A 16514-nucleotide genomic window follows, 5' to 3' on the forward strand; every position below is an offset into this window, starting at 1 on the left:
GAAGGAGAAACGTCCACACTGCTCTTGCTCATTACCCACTCCTACTGGCATACATAGAGGACATGAATCCACTACAGGAGCTTCCACCATTTCAAAACACATCCGTTACCTAGCAGCACTATCGAATCTAGTTCCATCCCCCTCTCGCCCACAGACCTAGTGTCATCCTCTAACCATGGTTTCTGCCATTCATGACCAGATGTTATTTCTGAAGGGTTTGGGTCAGAGTACAGGGTGAGATGATTTCCACTTGAGGTGGAGGTTAACTCCTCATAGGGCTTCGTGTGAGTGAGGGAATAGGGAACAGCAACACGAGGAGAACATCAAATCTGCTTTGAAGCCTAGTAGAGATGAGGAACATGGATAATTGAGAGGAAGAAATAGGCCAACTGTAGCAGTGTTTTAAAGCCATACCACCACAGACAAACTAGACTGATGATAAATTAAATATAGCAGCATAACACCATGTTGATTTTGCTAAGGAAGTGCAGGGGGAAAGGGAAAGAGAGATGGAGAGAATTAGAGAGAAAGAATTAGATAGTGAGAGATACAAAGAATGAGAGAGCGAGAGATACAGAGAGAGAGCGAGAGAGAGAGAGAAAGAGGGACAGAGAGAGAGAGAGAGAGAGAGAGAGAGAGAGAGAGAGAGAGAGAGAGCTTGAAGAGATCAACAACACATTCCCCATGTTACTGTTAAATTCCTTCTAAGAACCTGTTAGATTAGAGGACAGTGAACTGCTGAGTGTTCTCTGTCAACATTGTGTTAGTTTCGCCTTGGATTTAGAAACATCACTGCATTGACATTTGCTTATGTCCTCTTGACATAACAATGCTATAACATAGGCCTATGCTATACATGCTATAATAGTCACTGAATGTGTATAAGTGTCTCCTGAGTAATGAAAGTAGCCAAGTACAAAATACACTGTAGTGCCACAGTAGCCTACATCCCTATTCAACCAGTGCATGCCACGTCTACGTCTACACCACACAGCATCCCCAAAAATGGCCGTGGCTGGCATCTCTACCAGGTTCCAGACCCCCTGCTGCTAAAATAATATTCTCCAGATTACAGCAAAAGTATTGGGCTCATCAGTCTGTGTACAGGGAATTAGGAGAGGTAGCTTCTAAACAGTAGGGCTTTTACAGAGAGAAGAATAACTGAATGATACATTATAGCTCCACCTGAAATTAGAATGGTTTGAACTGAAGTTCAACACTGAATTCTACCAGATGAAAAGACCATTTTCTTCGAACTGTGTCATGCATCTTTGTAAAGTTGGTTACTGGTTGACTATACACAGAGCAACAAGTCCTAATCTGAGTTAGGTAGAGAGACCTGGCATATATTATATTATTATATTATATTATATTATTATTATTATATATATTATTATTATTATTATTATTATATTATTATTATTATATTATATTATATTATTATTATTATTACCTAGCTAACTCCCAAGGTAAATACATTGAGATAAAGCTATAGAAAGTGAAGTGAGGTCTATCTTGTTATGTCATCTTTTGAACGTGTTATTCAATGGATGGGCTGGGAGGGAGGGAGGGAGAGAGAGGCTTCACAGGTAACAAAATAGGAAGAGCTTTTCACAGGAGATAACGCAGGCAGAGCCACAGATGACAGGATAGAATGTTTGCCTAAGGACAGAGGTTTTGTAAGCATGATGATATTACTAGATATTATCTAGCGTGTCCTGCGTTGCATATAATCTGACTGAGCATACAAGCATACAAGTATCTAAGTATCTGACTGAGCGGTGGTAGGCAGAAGCAGGCGCGTAAACATTCATTCAAATAGCACTTTCGTGTGTTTTGACAGCAGCTCTTTGTTGTGCATCAAGCATCGCGCTGTTTATGACTTCAAGCCTATCAACTCCTGAGATTAGGCTGGCGTAACCGATGTTAAATGGCTAGTTAGTTAGCGCGCGCTAATAGCGTTTCAAACATCACTCGCTCTGAGCCTTCTAGTAGTTGTTTCCCTTGCTCTGCATGGGTAACGCTGCTTCGATGGTGGCTGCTGTCGTTGTGTTGCTGATTCGAGCCCAGGGAGGAGCGAGGAGAGGGACAGAAGCTATACTGTTACACTGGCAATACTAAAGTGCCTATAAGAACATCCAATAGTCAAAGGTTAATGACATACAAATGGTATAGAGGGAAATAGTCCTATAATTCCTACAACCTAAAACTTCTTACCTGGGAATATTGAAGTCTCATGTTAAAAGGAACTACCAACTTTCATATGGCAGGGCCTGGTCCAGGACCAATGGCAGGGCCTGGTCTAGGACTAATGGCAGGGCCTGGTCCAGGTCTAATGGCAGGGCCTGGTCCAGGTCTAATGGCAGGGCCTGGTCTAGGACTAATGGCAGGGCCCGGTCCAGGTCTAATGGCAGGGCCTGGTCCAAGTCTAATGGCAGGGCCTGGTCTAGGACTAATGGCAGGGCCTGGTCCAAGTCTAATAGCAGGGCCTGGTCCAAGTCTAATGGCAGGACCTGGTCCAGGTCTAATGGCAGGGCCTGGTCTAGGACTAATGGCAGGGCCTGTTCTAGGACTAATGGCAGGGCCTGGTCTAGGACTAATGGACCAACAATAGGGTCTGGCCAGGACGAATGGGCTCTGATATTGGCCCTCCTCTCTCTTCTCCCACCGTTAATAGCCCAATGGGTGAAAAAAGGAGGACATTTACAGTGGCTTGGTGGCCATGGCAACCCTGGTGATAGATGGGCCCCATTAAAGTGACGGTACCTCGTTGAAATATTTACAGGTGGGCCACAACTGGCCACAGAGGGAGAGCCTGGCTATATATAGTCTATCTTTCCCCTTCTCCAATGAACAACACATACATTTACAATAGGAGGACACCATCCAGGCGTCCGTTCTCCTGTAGCCGAGGGGACGTTGACCACTGTCCGCACTACAGTTAGTCTCTATGAAACAGTTAGGCCTACTGCATTCAGACTATAACATCACAAATATACATTTCTCTGAAACTCATCTGTGTTGGCTACATTAAAAAGGAGTACCAATCAACACATCATTCTGAGGCAACGTACAATACATCAACAGTCAGTCGTATTTCTGAAATGAAACATCAACATGAAGGGACTCAACAGCTGTGCCCATTAACAACCTAATACAAAAGGGTAACAGCCATAAAGGACCTTATCAGATAGGACTGTGATTCTGTGTTAAAGAACAGCTGAAGGTTATAGGCTGAGGTGTAGGTTGGCTGAGGTAGGTGCTCAACACGTGCTGCGTTCAGTCAGTGTTCCCACCTCTGAGCTCAGTGGAGGAGGTTGATTAACATGTTCAAACACATCAGATCACCTCCTCATTACCTGCTAGAGAGGGAGGAGGCCCGGGGGGGAAGGGAGAGACTGGTAACAAGGGAAAGGTCAACAAGCTGAGTGGATTAGAGCCAAACACCCCAGAGGATCAACACATATTATAAAATGCATATCCAGGCTGACACACTCAGCGTTCTCTTGCTCACAGCATTAGGTACAGCACATAATGGCACAGCAACATGCTGCCTGTATTTAGAGTGGCTAAAACAATCCCTTGAGCCACTGCGTAATAATGACTTCCATGAGACTCTGAGACAGTGATACAGAGAGCTGCACAGCCTGCTACAGTGAGATAAGGCTAGTTTGAATGGTTCAATAATACTGAGACAGGTGAGTAGTAGACAACACAGGAGACAATGGTACAAAATACAGCCTTCAAGTGCAGGTTAGCTTGTCAGTGATCCAGGGAGTGTGTTAAGTGATTCTTGCAGTATATATGTGTGTGTGTGTGTGTGTAACTATACTTGTGGGGTCCCCACAAGAATAGTAAATTAACAGAAATTTGACCAACTGGGGAAATTTTGTTAGTCCCCACAAGGTCAAATGCTATTTCTAGGAGGTTTAGGGTCAAGGTAGAATTAGGTTCAGGAGTTAGGAGTTTTTTGGGTTAAGGTTAGAGGTTAGGGAAAATAGGATTTGAATGTTTATAAATTGTGTGTCCCCACAAGGTTAGTTAAACAATACTGTGTGTGTACAGTACCACAGCAGAACTTCCACATACGCCATCCCCATGTAGCTGTAAACAACAAAGGCCAGGAGTCAGGAGGGGAGTAGGTAGATCTCTGATGGCAACATGGATAAACCCCTGACCTATTCTCAATGGGTTTAGTGTGGGAACATCAATCCAGATCTCTGCTGCTGCTTCCTCTCTACCTTGTTTGCATGCTGCCGCGCCAACAGGAGATAAAAGGGGTGAGTGTTTGCATGCTGCCGCACCAACAGGAGATGAAAGGGGTGAGTGTTTGCATGCTGCCGCGCCAACAGGAGATAAAAGGGGTGAGTGTTTGCATGCTGCCGCGCCAACAGGAGATGAAAGGGGTGAGTGTTTGCATGCTGCCGCACCAACAGGAGATGAAAGGGGTGAGTGTTTGCATGCTGCCGCACCAACAGGAGATGAAAGGGGTGAGTGTTTGCATGCTGCCGCACCAACAGGAGATGAAAGGGGTGAGTGTTTGCATGCTGCCGCACCAACAGGAGATAAAAGGGGTGAGTGTTTGCATGCTGCCGCACCAACAGGAGATGAAAGGGGTGAGTGTTTGCATGCTGCCGCACCATAGAGGAGATGAAAGGGGTGAGTGTTTGCATGCTGCCGCACCAACAGGAGATGAAAGGGGTGAGTGTTTGCATGCTGCCGCACAAGAAATAAGGAGATAAAGGGGCTGAGTGTTTGCATGCTGCCGCACCAACAGGAGATAAAGTCTGATTGCTGCAGAGATGCAGCGATGAATAGCATAGCATTGCTGTGATGTTGGTATGCTGCCGCTTCTCAGAAGGGAGATAAAAGGGCTGTGAGTGTTTGCATGCTGCCGCAGCATGGCTGTGATGTTGGAGATAAAGAAGGGATGAGTGTTTGCATGCTGCCCTTCTCAAAGGGATGAAAGGGGTGAGTGCTTTGCATGCTGCCCTTCTCAGACAGGAGATGAAAGGGGTGTGATGTTTGCATGCTGCCGCACTCAGACAGGAGATGAAAGCATGGCTGTGATGTTTGCATGCTGCCGCACTCAGAAGGGAGATGAAAGGGCTGTGAGTGTTTGCATGCTGCCGCATGGCTGTGATGTCAACAGGGCCCTTCTCAGAAGATGAATAGGGGCTGAGTGTTTAGCCCTTCTCAGAAGGGATGAATAGCATGGCATGGCTGTGATGTTGGTAGGGCCCTTCTCAGAAGGAGATGAAAATAGGGCTGTGATGTTGCATGCTGCCGCTTCTCAGAGGGATAAAAGGGGTAGCATGGTTTGCATGCTGCCGCACCAACAGGATGATAGAAGCATGGCTGTGATGTTGGTAGTGTTTGAATGCTGCCGCATAGCATGGCTGTGAGGAGATAAAAGGGATGAGTGTTTGCATGCTTAGGGCCGCTTCCAACAGGAGATAAAAGGGCTGTGAGTGTTTGCATGCTGCCCTTCTCAGAAGGAGATGAAAGGGGGCTGAGTGTTTGCATGCCCCTCAAAGGAGATAGAAAGGGCTGTGATGTTTGCATGGCCCTTCTCAGAAGGGATGAATAGCATAGCATGGCTGTGATGTTGGTAGGGCCCTTCTCAGAAGGGATGAAAGGGGTGAGCATGGCTGTGATGCTGCCGCTTCTCAGAAGGGATGAATGCATAGGGGTCTATGATGTTGGTAGGGCTGCTTCTCAAAGGAGATAAATAGGGGTGAGTGTTTAGCATGCTGCCCTTCCAGAAGGAGATAAAGCATGGCTGTGATGGGTAGATGAAGGGATTTGCATGGCTGTGATGTTGGTAGGGCCCTTCTCAGAAGGAGATAGCAAGGGCTGTGATGTTTGTATGGCCCTTCTCAGAAGGGATGAAAGGGCTGTGAGTGTTCCCTGTCAGAAGGGAGAATAAATAGCATGGCTGTGATGTTGGTATTCTCAGAAGGGATGAATAGCATGGCTGTGATGTTGGAGGGCCCTTCTCAGAAGGGATGAATAGTTTCATAGCATTTGATCTTGGTAGGGCCCTTCTCAAAGGATAATAGCATAGCATGGCTGTGATGTTGGTAGATCCCTTCTCAGATGAAACACTTAGCATGGCTTGATGGTTCCCTTCTCGAAGGGATGCATACAAGAAATAATAAAAATAAATAAAGCTGTGATGGCTTCTCAGTAGAATAGATGGCAAATGTTTAGAGCCCTTGTCAGAAGGGATGAATAGCAATAGTAAATGTTGGTAGAGCCCTTCTGAAGGGATGAATAGCATAGCATGGCTGTGATGCAGCCCTTCTCAGAAGGGATGAATAGCATAGCATGGCTGTGATGTTGGTAGAGCCCTTCTCAGAAGGGATGAATAGCATAGCATGGCTGTGATGTTGGTAGAGCCCTTCTCAGAAGGGATGAATAGCATAGCATGGCTGTGATGTTGGTAGGGCCCTTCTCAGAAGGGATGAATAGCATAGTATGGCTGTGATGTTGGTAGAGCCCTTCGCAGAAGGGATGAATAGCATGGCTGTGATGTTGGTAGAGCCCTTCTCAGAAGGGATGAATAGCATAGCATGGCTGTGATGTTGGTAGAGCCCTTCTCAGAAGGGATGAATAGCATAGCATGGCTGTGATGTTGGTCGAGCCCTTCTCAGAAGGGATGAATAGCATGGCTGTGATGTTGGTAGAGCCCTTCTCAGAAGGGATGAATAGCATGGCTGTGATGTTGGTAGAGCCTTTCTCAGAAGGGATGAAAAGCGCTAGGCCTCGCCACGCTCTCATCATGTCATTAACCAGATCAGAGGAGATAATAGGCTCCATTGGTTTGGACTCAACAGGCACACACTACTGCTGTTGCGCCTGTTTTTTGAACTGCAGTAGTGTTAAGATATGAATCTTCCCTCTCCAGTCAGTCTCCCCACTAGACACCATGCTGTTCTATAGATGGAGAGCAGTGGAGGCTACTGAGGGGAGAACAGCTCATAATAATGGCTGAAATGGACTAAATGGAATGGTATCAACAACATGGTTTTCATGGGCTTGATACCATTGCAATCACTCCATTCCAGACATTATTAAGAGCCGTTCTCCCCTCAGCAACATCCACTGGTGGTGAGTATGCTTTAGGTCATTGGAGGTCATTTTAGGTTGTTGGAGGTCCTGCAATTTGTTATGTATCCTGAGACAAAAACAAGCTACGGTGTCTCAGCTTAATCAAAGACAAGCAAATTCAAGAAAAAAGTAAACAGGTAGACTGTCTCAGTTAACGTGACTGTAGTTACGTGAGAAGGGAGAAAAAAAATGACACCTTTAAAAAGGAATATGCCATGTCAAATACGAAACAATGACACTAAGAAGCTTGACAGCTTCTTCAATCTTCTCAATAAGTGGTAATCAACAGTAGACAACAAGAGGTACTTAACCGAAAGATCGCAGGTTCAAATCCCTGAGTCGTCAAGGTGGAAAAATCTGCCGTTCTGCCCTTAAGCAAAGCCGTTAACCCCCAACAACAACTGCTCCCCGGGCGCCGATGACGTGGGTGTAGATTAAGGCTGCCCCCCGGGGCACCTCTCTGATTCAGAGGGGTTGGGTTAGATGCGGAAGACACATTTTGGTTGAATGCATTCAGTTGTGAAACTTACTCGGTATCCCCCTTTCCCTTTACTTAGTGGAGACTTTCAGTTCAATCAACAGTAGATACGAGGTACTTAGTGTAGACATTCAGTCTAAAAAGTTACATAACAGTTGTGTTAAGGTTCAGAGGTATGGGCGACAGTCAGTCATCCCCAGCGGATTAGGTTAAGACTATGTTAACAACTCCAGCAAGTGGCCCTCTCTACACGGCCCCCTTGTTCTCACTGACCCCTCACTGGGGTCGCCAGAGGGGGCTGGGAGGATAGACATGGAGGTAAGGGGGGGTGTAATCCCAAACACGGGACAATGCTGAGCCTGAGCCGGGCTGAGGCCATGGCCAGTGTGAGAAACTGGGAGAAAGGGAGACCGGTCGGTCGGTGAGTCGTCACGGCCACCGCTGTTGGCATGGTGGCTGTCCCAGACACCTGTTTCTTCCCTGTTCCAGTCACACAGTGGCCTGGGTTTATGCTACCTCATGCTGCCCTGCATGGTTGGTCACTTTGTTCCCTGGCCTAGTCAGAGAGAGATGTTTTTCAAAACAAACTTAACCGAGCATGCCCTCTGTGCTTGTTGAAAAAGCAGCACATTCTGCAACGTTAACAACAGCCTGTCAAGATAATCGGAAGGACCTCAAGCTCAAGGATCACTAGTTAGCGGCACTCTCAGCTGCTTGTGCCTTCTGATTGACAACCATCCATGACGTAGAGAGAACACCAAGTGTTCACTGACACACACATAGCTTATGAAGTGTTGCACCATATGTTAGAAATAGCCAATGGAAGTTGATGAGTACATGATTATATTCATATCTCAGTGCCCTAGGTAAACTGTGTTACATGATACTCTGTCCTATCCAACTCCCATTGAATTAAGTCTCTTCAACCATATAATCCATAGGGTATAACTTTGTTCTGTATGTGTGCATGTATATGTGTACTGTGATCTCATGCCATTCCCATTTTGTCACTAAAGCACCTTATACCACCCACCACTGCGACTTGTATGCTCTAGTCGGCTGGCCCTCACTACATATTCGTCGCCAGACCCACTGGCTCCAGGTCATCTACAAGTCCATGCTAGGTAAAGCTCTGCCTTATCTCAGTTCACTGGTCACGATGGCAACACCCATCCGTAGCACACGCTCCAGCAGGTGTATCTCACTGATCATCCCTAAAGCCAACACCTCATTTGGCCACCTTTCGTTCCAGTACTCTGCTGCCTGTGACTGGAACGAATTGCAAAAATCGCTGAAGTTGGAGACTTTTATCTCCCTCACCAACTTCAAACATCAGCTATCTGAGCAGCTAACCGATCGCTGCAGCTGTACATAGTCTATTGGTAAATAGCCCACCCATTTTTACCTACCTCATCCCCATACTGTTTTTATTTATTTACTTTTCTGCTAAAGGCACACATTGTATATAGACTCCCCTTTTTTTTCTACTGTGTTACTGACTTGTTAATTGTTTACTCCATGTGTAACTCTGTGTTGTCTGTTCACACTGCTATGCTTTATCTTGGCCAGGTCGCAGTTGCAAATGAGAACTTGTTCTCAATTAGCCTACCTGGTTAAATAAAGGTGAAATAAAAAAATAAAAAAATAAAATTCCCAGATGAACTAACCTGCGATGATAAGTCACTAATCTCACCACTACCAGGGCTCTACAGTGAGAGCATTTTACTCGCATATGCGCCTAAATGTTTTGCTGTGCAACCTGGAATTGTTATTTAGGAGCACGAGTGAGCAGAGAAAAATGTAAGATTCTGGCTTTAATATCGCAAATAATGTTAATTGTGCTCCTAAATTTCTTTGTGTGCGCCTACATTTTTCAATTTAGGCACACGCGTGCGCCTTGTAAAACAAGTTAACCGTAGAATCCAGACTACACTCTGCTCTTACATGAATAGCTTGGGTTAGCCCTACAGGTCTCACTGTAGACTGAAGTGGTCAAACCAGATATTCCACTATGTGAAACTAAACCAGCCGGCCTGTGTAATGCTCCATTGACATGCATGTCAGAGATTTAAAAGGGACAACCCTTCACATTGCCTCCTCACTTGACCTGATCACACACATGTGGTTACTTAGCAGAAAAACTCCTTACTTTTCCAGTGCATTCACGTGTTACAAAGCCAATATCTTGCTATATAAAGTCTCCGTCCCCTGCTATGTTGACATAGTGCTATGAATTATTTGTTTACGTTAGGTATAGGCCCTATATATCACAGCCCTTGTCCTCCTCCCAGAGCGCTAAGAACCTTGGCGTGATCCTGGACAACACCCTGTCGTTCTCAACTAACATCAAGGCGGTGGCCCGTTCCTGTAGGTTCATGCTCTACAACATCCGCAGAGTACGACCCTGCCTCACACAGGAAGCGGCGCAGGTCCTAATCCAGGCACTTGTCATCTCCCGTCTGGATTACTGCAACTCGCTGTTGGCTGGGCTCCCTGCCTGTGCCATTAAACCCCTACAACTCATCCAGAACGCCGCAGCCCGTCTGGTGTTCAACCTTCCCAAGTTCTCTCACGTCACCCCGCTCCTCCGATCTCTCCACTGGCTTCCAGTTGAAGCTCGCATCTGCTACATTTAACATTTAAGACCATGGTGCTGGTGCCTACGGAGCTGTGAGGGGAACGGCACCTCAGTACCTCCAGGCTCTGATCAGGCCCTACACCCAAACAAGGGCACTGCGTTCATCCACCTCTGGCCTGCTCGCCTCCCTACCACTGAGGAAGTACAGTTCCCGCTCAGCCCAGTCAAAACTGTTCGCTGCTCTGGCCCCCAATGGTGGAACAAACTCCCTCACGACGCCAGGACAGCGGAGTCAATCACCACCTTCCGGAGACACCTGAAACCCCACCTCTTTAAGGAATACCTAGGATAGGATAAGTAATCCTTCTCACCCCCCTTTAAGATTTAGATGCACTATTGTAAAGTGACTATTCTACTGGATGTCATAAGGTGAATGCACCAATTTGTAAGTCGCTCTGGATAAGAGCGTCTGCTAAATGACTTAAATGTAAATGTAAATGTAATGCAAGGTGACTCAGTTGGAGCGATGAGGCTTGTGGGATATGACCTCACTAGTCTGTGTGGTTAAAGATCACAAGGCAGAGCATCTTAAAGCTGTTTACTACTAGGTCAGTATGAGGGTAAACTAGAATTCTGGAAAGCCATATGAAGGCGAGGTGTGTGTCAAGTGCTGGGGAGGCTGGTGTGAGGAGCTATAGGACGATGGGCTCATTGTAATGGCTGGAATGGAATAATTGGAACAGAGTCAAACATGGTTTCCATATGTTTGATAGCGTTCCATTTATTCCATTCCAGCCATTTACAATGAGCCTGTCCTCCTATAGCTCCTCCCACCAGCCTCCACTGGTCAGGAGGGGCTTGCTACATTCTCTCTTTAGGTTGTGTGTGGGTAGGAAGAGACTGCCATTGTCATTGGCCTGGAAATCCACACTGAAAATGCACGCAGATGTAAACACAAGTACACAAACAGACACTACTGTACATACTGTAAAATCCCAATTACAACAAGTCCACAATTCAGATTAGCCTAGTTATTCAGTACTATTCAGACACATACTGTACTTTCATGACATCAACCCTCCAAGTCAATCACACTTCTGTGAAATCAAACTGTCCACTTAGGAAGCAACACTGATTGACAATAAATTGCACATGCTGTTGTGCAAATGGAATAGACAACAGGTGGAAATTATAGGCAATTAACAAGACACCCCCAATAAAGGAGTGGTTCTGCAGGTGGTGACCACTGACCACTTCTCAGTTCCTATGATTCCTGGCTGATGTTTTGGTCACTTTAGAATGCTGGCGGTGCTTTCACTCTAGTGGTAGCATGAGACGGAGTCTTGGCAGGTAGTTGCTGCTGTCTGACACATCAATGCGAGCTGTGGCAAGAAGGTTTGCTGTGACTGTCAGCGTAGAGTCCAGAGCATGGAGGCGCTACCAGGAGACAGGCCAGTACATCAGGAGACGTGGAGGAGGCCGTAGGAGGGCAACAACCCAGCAGCAGGACCGCTACCTCCGCCTTTATGCAAGGAGGAGCACTGCCAGTGCCCTCCAGCAGGCCACAAATGTGCATGTGTCTGCTCAAACGGTCAGAAACAGACTCCATGAGGGTGGTATGAGGGCCCGACGTCCACAGGTGGGGGTTGTGCTTACAGCCCAACACCGTGCAGGACGTTTGGCATTTGCCAGAGAACACCAAGATTGGCAAATGTGCCACTGGCGGCCTTCACAGATGAAAGCAGGTTCACACTGAGCACATGTGACAGACGTGACAGAGTCTGGAGACGCCGTGGAGAACGTTCTGCTGCCTGCAACATCCTCCAGCATGACTGGTTTGGCGGTGGGTTAGTCATGGTGTGGGGTTGCATTTCTTTGGGGGGGCCGCACAGCCCTCCATGTGCTCACCAGAGGTAGCCTGACTGCCATTAGGTACTGAGATGAGATCCTCAGACCCCTGTGAGACCATATGCTGGTGTGGTTGGCCCTGGGTTCCTCCTAATGCAAGACAATGCTAGACCTCATGTGGCTGGAGTGTGTCAGCAGTTCCTGCAAGAGGAAGGCATTGATGCTATGGACTGGCCCACCTGTTCCCCAGACCTGAATCCAATTGAGCACATCTGGGACATCACGTCTTGCTCCATCCACCAACGCCACGTTGCACCACAGACTGTCCAGGAGTTGGAGCATGCCCAGGCATTGTAGGGAGGTCATACAGCCATGTGGAGGCCACACACACCACTGAGCCTCATTTTGACTTGTTTTAAGGACATTACATCAAAGTTGGATCAGCTTGTAGTGTGGTTTTCCACTTTAATTTTGAGTGTGACTCCAAATCCAGACCTACATGGGTTGATAAATTTGATTTCCATTTATAATTTTTGTGTGATTTTGTTGTCAGCACATTCAACTATGTAAAGAAAAAAGTATTTAATAAGAATATTTCATTCATTCAGATCTAGGATGTGTTATTTTAGTGTTACCTTTATTTTTTGAGCAGTGTATTATACAGAAACAACACCTGAGCAGGAAATCAGATGAATTTAGTCAGCGTGCTAGAATTCAACACAGTCTGTAACATCCAATGAGAGTTCCCAGGAGTAAATGAAAGGACTTCAAAAAGCTTTGCCCTCTGTGTGCATTTTCTAGAGCCAACTGCCAACCCCCACAGTGAGTGTGCTGACAGTCTGAAATCACCAAAGCATAATTCAACATTTCTCGAAAAAGTTCACTTCAAATACACTGCATATAGCAAACAGTTTTGACTGAGTTTGATTATACAGAGTTGGGTTTTTGCGTCAAGTCAAATTTTGTTCAAATCTATTTGTATCAACACTGATTTTCCTATAACAACTTTGATGTAAAACAATCCCTGTATAGTCAACACCATTGAGGTATAAAGAACAGTCCACACCCAACCAGAATGTAAATAAAATATGGCCAACCATGAAACATTGATGGGTGTCTGTTTGAATGTGATCCCATGAGGTAGTAACCCAATACCCTGACCTCTTCATCACAGAAAGATGATAAGAGTACCAAACTCCTTTCAAAAATACCCTTCATACTACCATGTTTTGTTTCCCAAGTTTGCTGAAGTTGGAAGTGTGTGTGTCACATATCTGTTAACCTCTGCAGAACAAATAGCAGGAAGGCTACAAATAATTATGAATTATGTTACAGTAGATGTCAAATGTACTTTATATTCGTGGCTCTGATTAAACACATTCGTCTGGGCCCCACAGCATCAACATGTGGATAACTTCAGCAATAAACTTTTGCAAAATGTCACTTGAGGCACAATAAAGGTGAATGAAAGGTGACAGATTGTGTCCAGGCAAGAATCAAGCTGTATAGGCAGATACTTTTAAACTTATTCTGAGAAATGTGCCCAGGACAGATGACAAGTCACTCTGATATACATGTTTATAAAAAGACAACCCCATGATAACAACCGACATGTAAACGTGTCACATTATGCCTTGACAGTCAGACAGTCCCTGTCACTTGACTTTACAAGCAGCAAAATACGTTAACAATGTCTTGCCAAGTTATTTACTTTCTAAAATCCGTCATTTACAAACAATAAATTAGTTGTAGTCTACTTATGTGTAAGAAGACCAACTGAAATATCGTACCGTAGGCTGAGTCTCAGAAGTGCAAGTAGACGACTTCGTGTAACAACACCACACAGCTTCAAGATACGGAGCAAAATCAACCTTTTAGCCTACTTTCCTTTGAGCGTCTTTCCAACACCAAAGTGCATAACCCTCTCGAAAATCACTAATTCTCCAGCAGAACGTTGTTTAATTTCCCTGGTTTAATGTCGCCTTCTATTAGAAAAGTAAAGCGATAAGCTACTTAGCTAACAAGGTCGCCAACCAGTCAGTCTGCTTACTGTACGTAGTGTATACATATGTGAGCGTCCCGAGCACACTAAGCTTTAGGCCCCTCCCTCTTTGTGCCCACAGCAGTTTGTGATGGTGATCGGCATTCCGACTCTTTTCAGTGAGCCGGCTCCCAAACGGCTCTTTAAAAAAAGGTTTTGTATTTTTTCAAGTCAAACAGTTTGCGATAGTTTGACTATGATTGGTGTTAAAACAATTCGAATTAAATTATTAAATGAAATCATACTCTACCTTAACCACAATGTATTTAAAAATGCATTGGTTTGTTATGAAAAAGAATGCTATTAAACATTTTAATTTAATGTATATAAACAAAGTGCATATACATGTAACAATTCAAAACGAATACAGTCTGAACAACATAATAATAGAATATTGCACCATATCAAAGAAAAATAAATAACAATGTGCAAAACTGCAGCATCCCACTTAAAACATTAAACTGGTCCCTCTTTTCTCTCTCTTCTTAATTGCCATGTTATAACCAGCAGCACACAGCAATGCTGACCATATTTTGCTTTTATGAGAGATTTGCATTCAGAAATGCAAGCTGCCTCACTTGAGGGGCTGATGTGGTTTCTTCTATCAGTAATTATTTGTCCCGTTTTCACGAAGACCCTCTCAGAGGGAACGGATGTGGCCACTATGCAGAGTCTCCCTGTCATGACTTTAGAAAGCCTTGTTCTTCCACCAGCTCAGAGGATCCGCAGATCTCCAAATAGGATCGGACATCCATTATGGGATCTATTGAGGGATTCCTTCATGCTGCATCCCCAGTTGCTCTCTCGTCAAACAGCATCTAAACAGCAGACGTTTGTGGCACTGCTGCTGGTGCTTCTGCTCCATCTGATCCCTCTTCTTCCTATTGCCATGGTGCCTGAGCCAGCTGACTGCTGGGGCTGTCCCTCCCTGCTGCTGATCTCCACAGTGACCTGCTCAAAGGGTTCCAGGACTCTGCACACATCCACCACCACCTCCCATTCCTCTTAGGTCAGAGCATCAACAGGTGTATTGACAATGGCCAGGGTAGAGATGATGGCATCCTTTGACTCAAGAAACTGCTTCAACAAATATAATGTTTAATTCCACCTTGTAGTGCAGCCGTGTTTAGTCCTCAGCTCAGGCATCCCAATCTGTCCTTGTGTTGACTTTAGTTTTTCAGAACCTACTGTGCTCCTGTGGAAGTATTCCAGCTGCTTTCACTTTGTTCACAGTGGGCTTCATCACCTTCAAAGCATCTCTTACAATCAGGTTGATTGTGTGGGCAAGACATGGATGATGGGTCCATTTAAACATTTTCATGGCTTTGGTTATGTTAGCTGCATTGTCGCTAACACAACAGACCACTTTTCCATTTACTTGCCATTCTCAACAGTTCCTCTGCCAAGTTCTCTGAGGTGTATCTATCGACTGAACTCAAAGCGGTCCAGAAGACAGCTAGACATCGAAAATCCTTCAATGAAGCGACACGTAACCAACATTTAAGAAGTGGTTACCCTTGATGTCCTGCAGTCAGTGGTGAGGCAAACTGCAGTAGCTTTTTGGACTCTTTCCCACACTGAAGCCTGTGTGCTCTCATACAGTTGTGGAATAAGTGATTTTGAAAGGGTTTTCCTGCTTGGAATTGTGTACATTGGATTTAGACTATTGCTATCATTTCTAAAACCTCTGTCCTCCACGATCGAAAATATCTGGAAATCGGTGGCAATCATTTTAGCCAATGCAATATCAATTTGGCATTGTTTTGCTAGACATAGACTTTGGCATAAACTGGTCCATAGAAGACTGCGTTGCTGTGGGTCGCGAAGTAGGCCTACTTGACTGAGTGGATACATCTCCACGTGTGGAGGTGCTGGCTCCACCACTATCACTAGCCGGCCCGCTAGTTTCTCAAAGCTCCACTACAGCTAGCTTCATAGTTGTGTGCACAGTTCGCATATGCCGGTGTAGGTTGTGCATAGAACCGGCTTTATATGAGATTTTGTTTTGGCAAATTCTACACTGGGCTCTAACGTTGTCTACATTATTCAAATGCATCCAAATTCTACTGTGCTTCCGAATCATTTTCCAGCTGTTGTTTTCACAGCTGTCCTTCCTCTCTCTCCTCAGCTGCTAAGTGTGTGACTGTGAGTGAGTTGGCTCGACCCTCCCTTATGCATCTTTGGTTCATTGGTTGACACCAATTATTAAAATCTAAAAAAAAATATTTATTTTTTATAAATTTGGCTCTTCTGATATGCGAGCCGGCTCCCAACATTCACCTACAAGAGCTCTTAGAGCCGACTCGTTTCGCGAACGACACATCACTAGTTTGTGAATGTGAGAGCCGTGTGAGAAGTCAATGCACTGTAAATGATTGCCCTTCACACAATTGTTTTCTATACAAAACAAGGATTTTAGCCCTGTATTTCAACACCTCTTTTTATCCTGCCTAGCC

General features: G+C 45.3%; 1 protein-coding gene across 6 annotated transcripts in view; it reads right to left on the reverse strand.

Moving 5' to 3' along the window:
* The window catches only part of LOC118371740 (FHF complex subunit HOOK interacting protein 1A-like), a 49857-nt gene that overhangs the window by 31354 nt on the left and 1989 nt on the right, over nt 1–16514 (reverse strand). For 4 of the 6 annotated variants that reach the window (XM_052464707.1, XM_052464706.1, XM_052464708.1 and 1 more), the window contains exon 1: nt 13808–14092. The exons of the other annotated variants lie outside the window; for them this stretch is intronic. The gene's annotated coding sequence lies outside the window, so the exon portion shown is untranslated. Of the gene's footprint in view, nt 1–13807; nt 14093–16514 lie in introns of those variants that run through there. 6 annotated transcript variants of the gene reach the window in all.

The sequence above is a fragment of the Oncorhynchus keta genome, chromosome 16 (genome assembly GCF_023373465.1).
Source record: "Oncorhynchus keta strain PuntledgeMale-10-30-2019 chromosome 16, Oket_V2, whole genome shotgun sequence".
Lineage (NCBI taxonomy): Eukaryota > Metazoa > Chordata > Actinopteri > Salmoniformes > Salmonidae > Oncorhynchus > Oncorhynchus keta.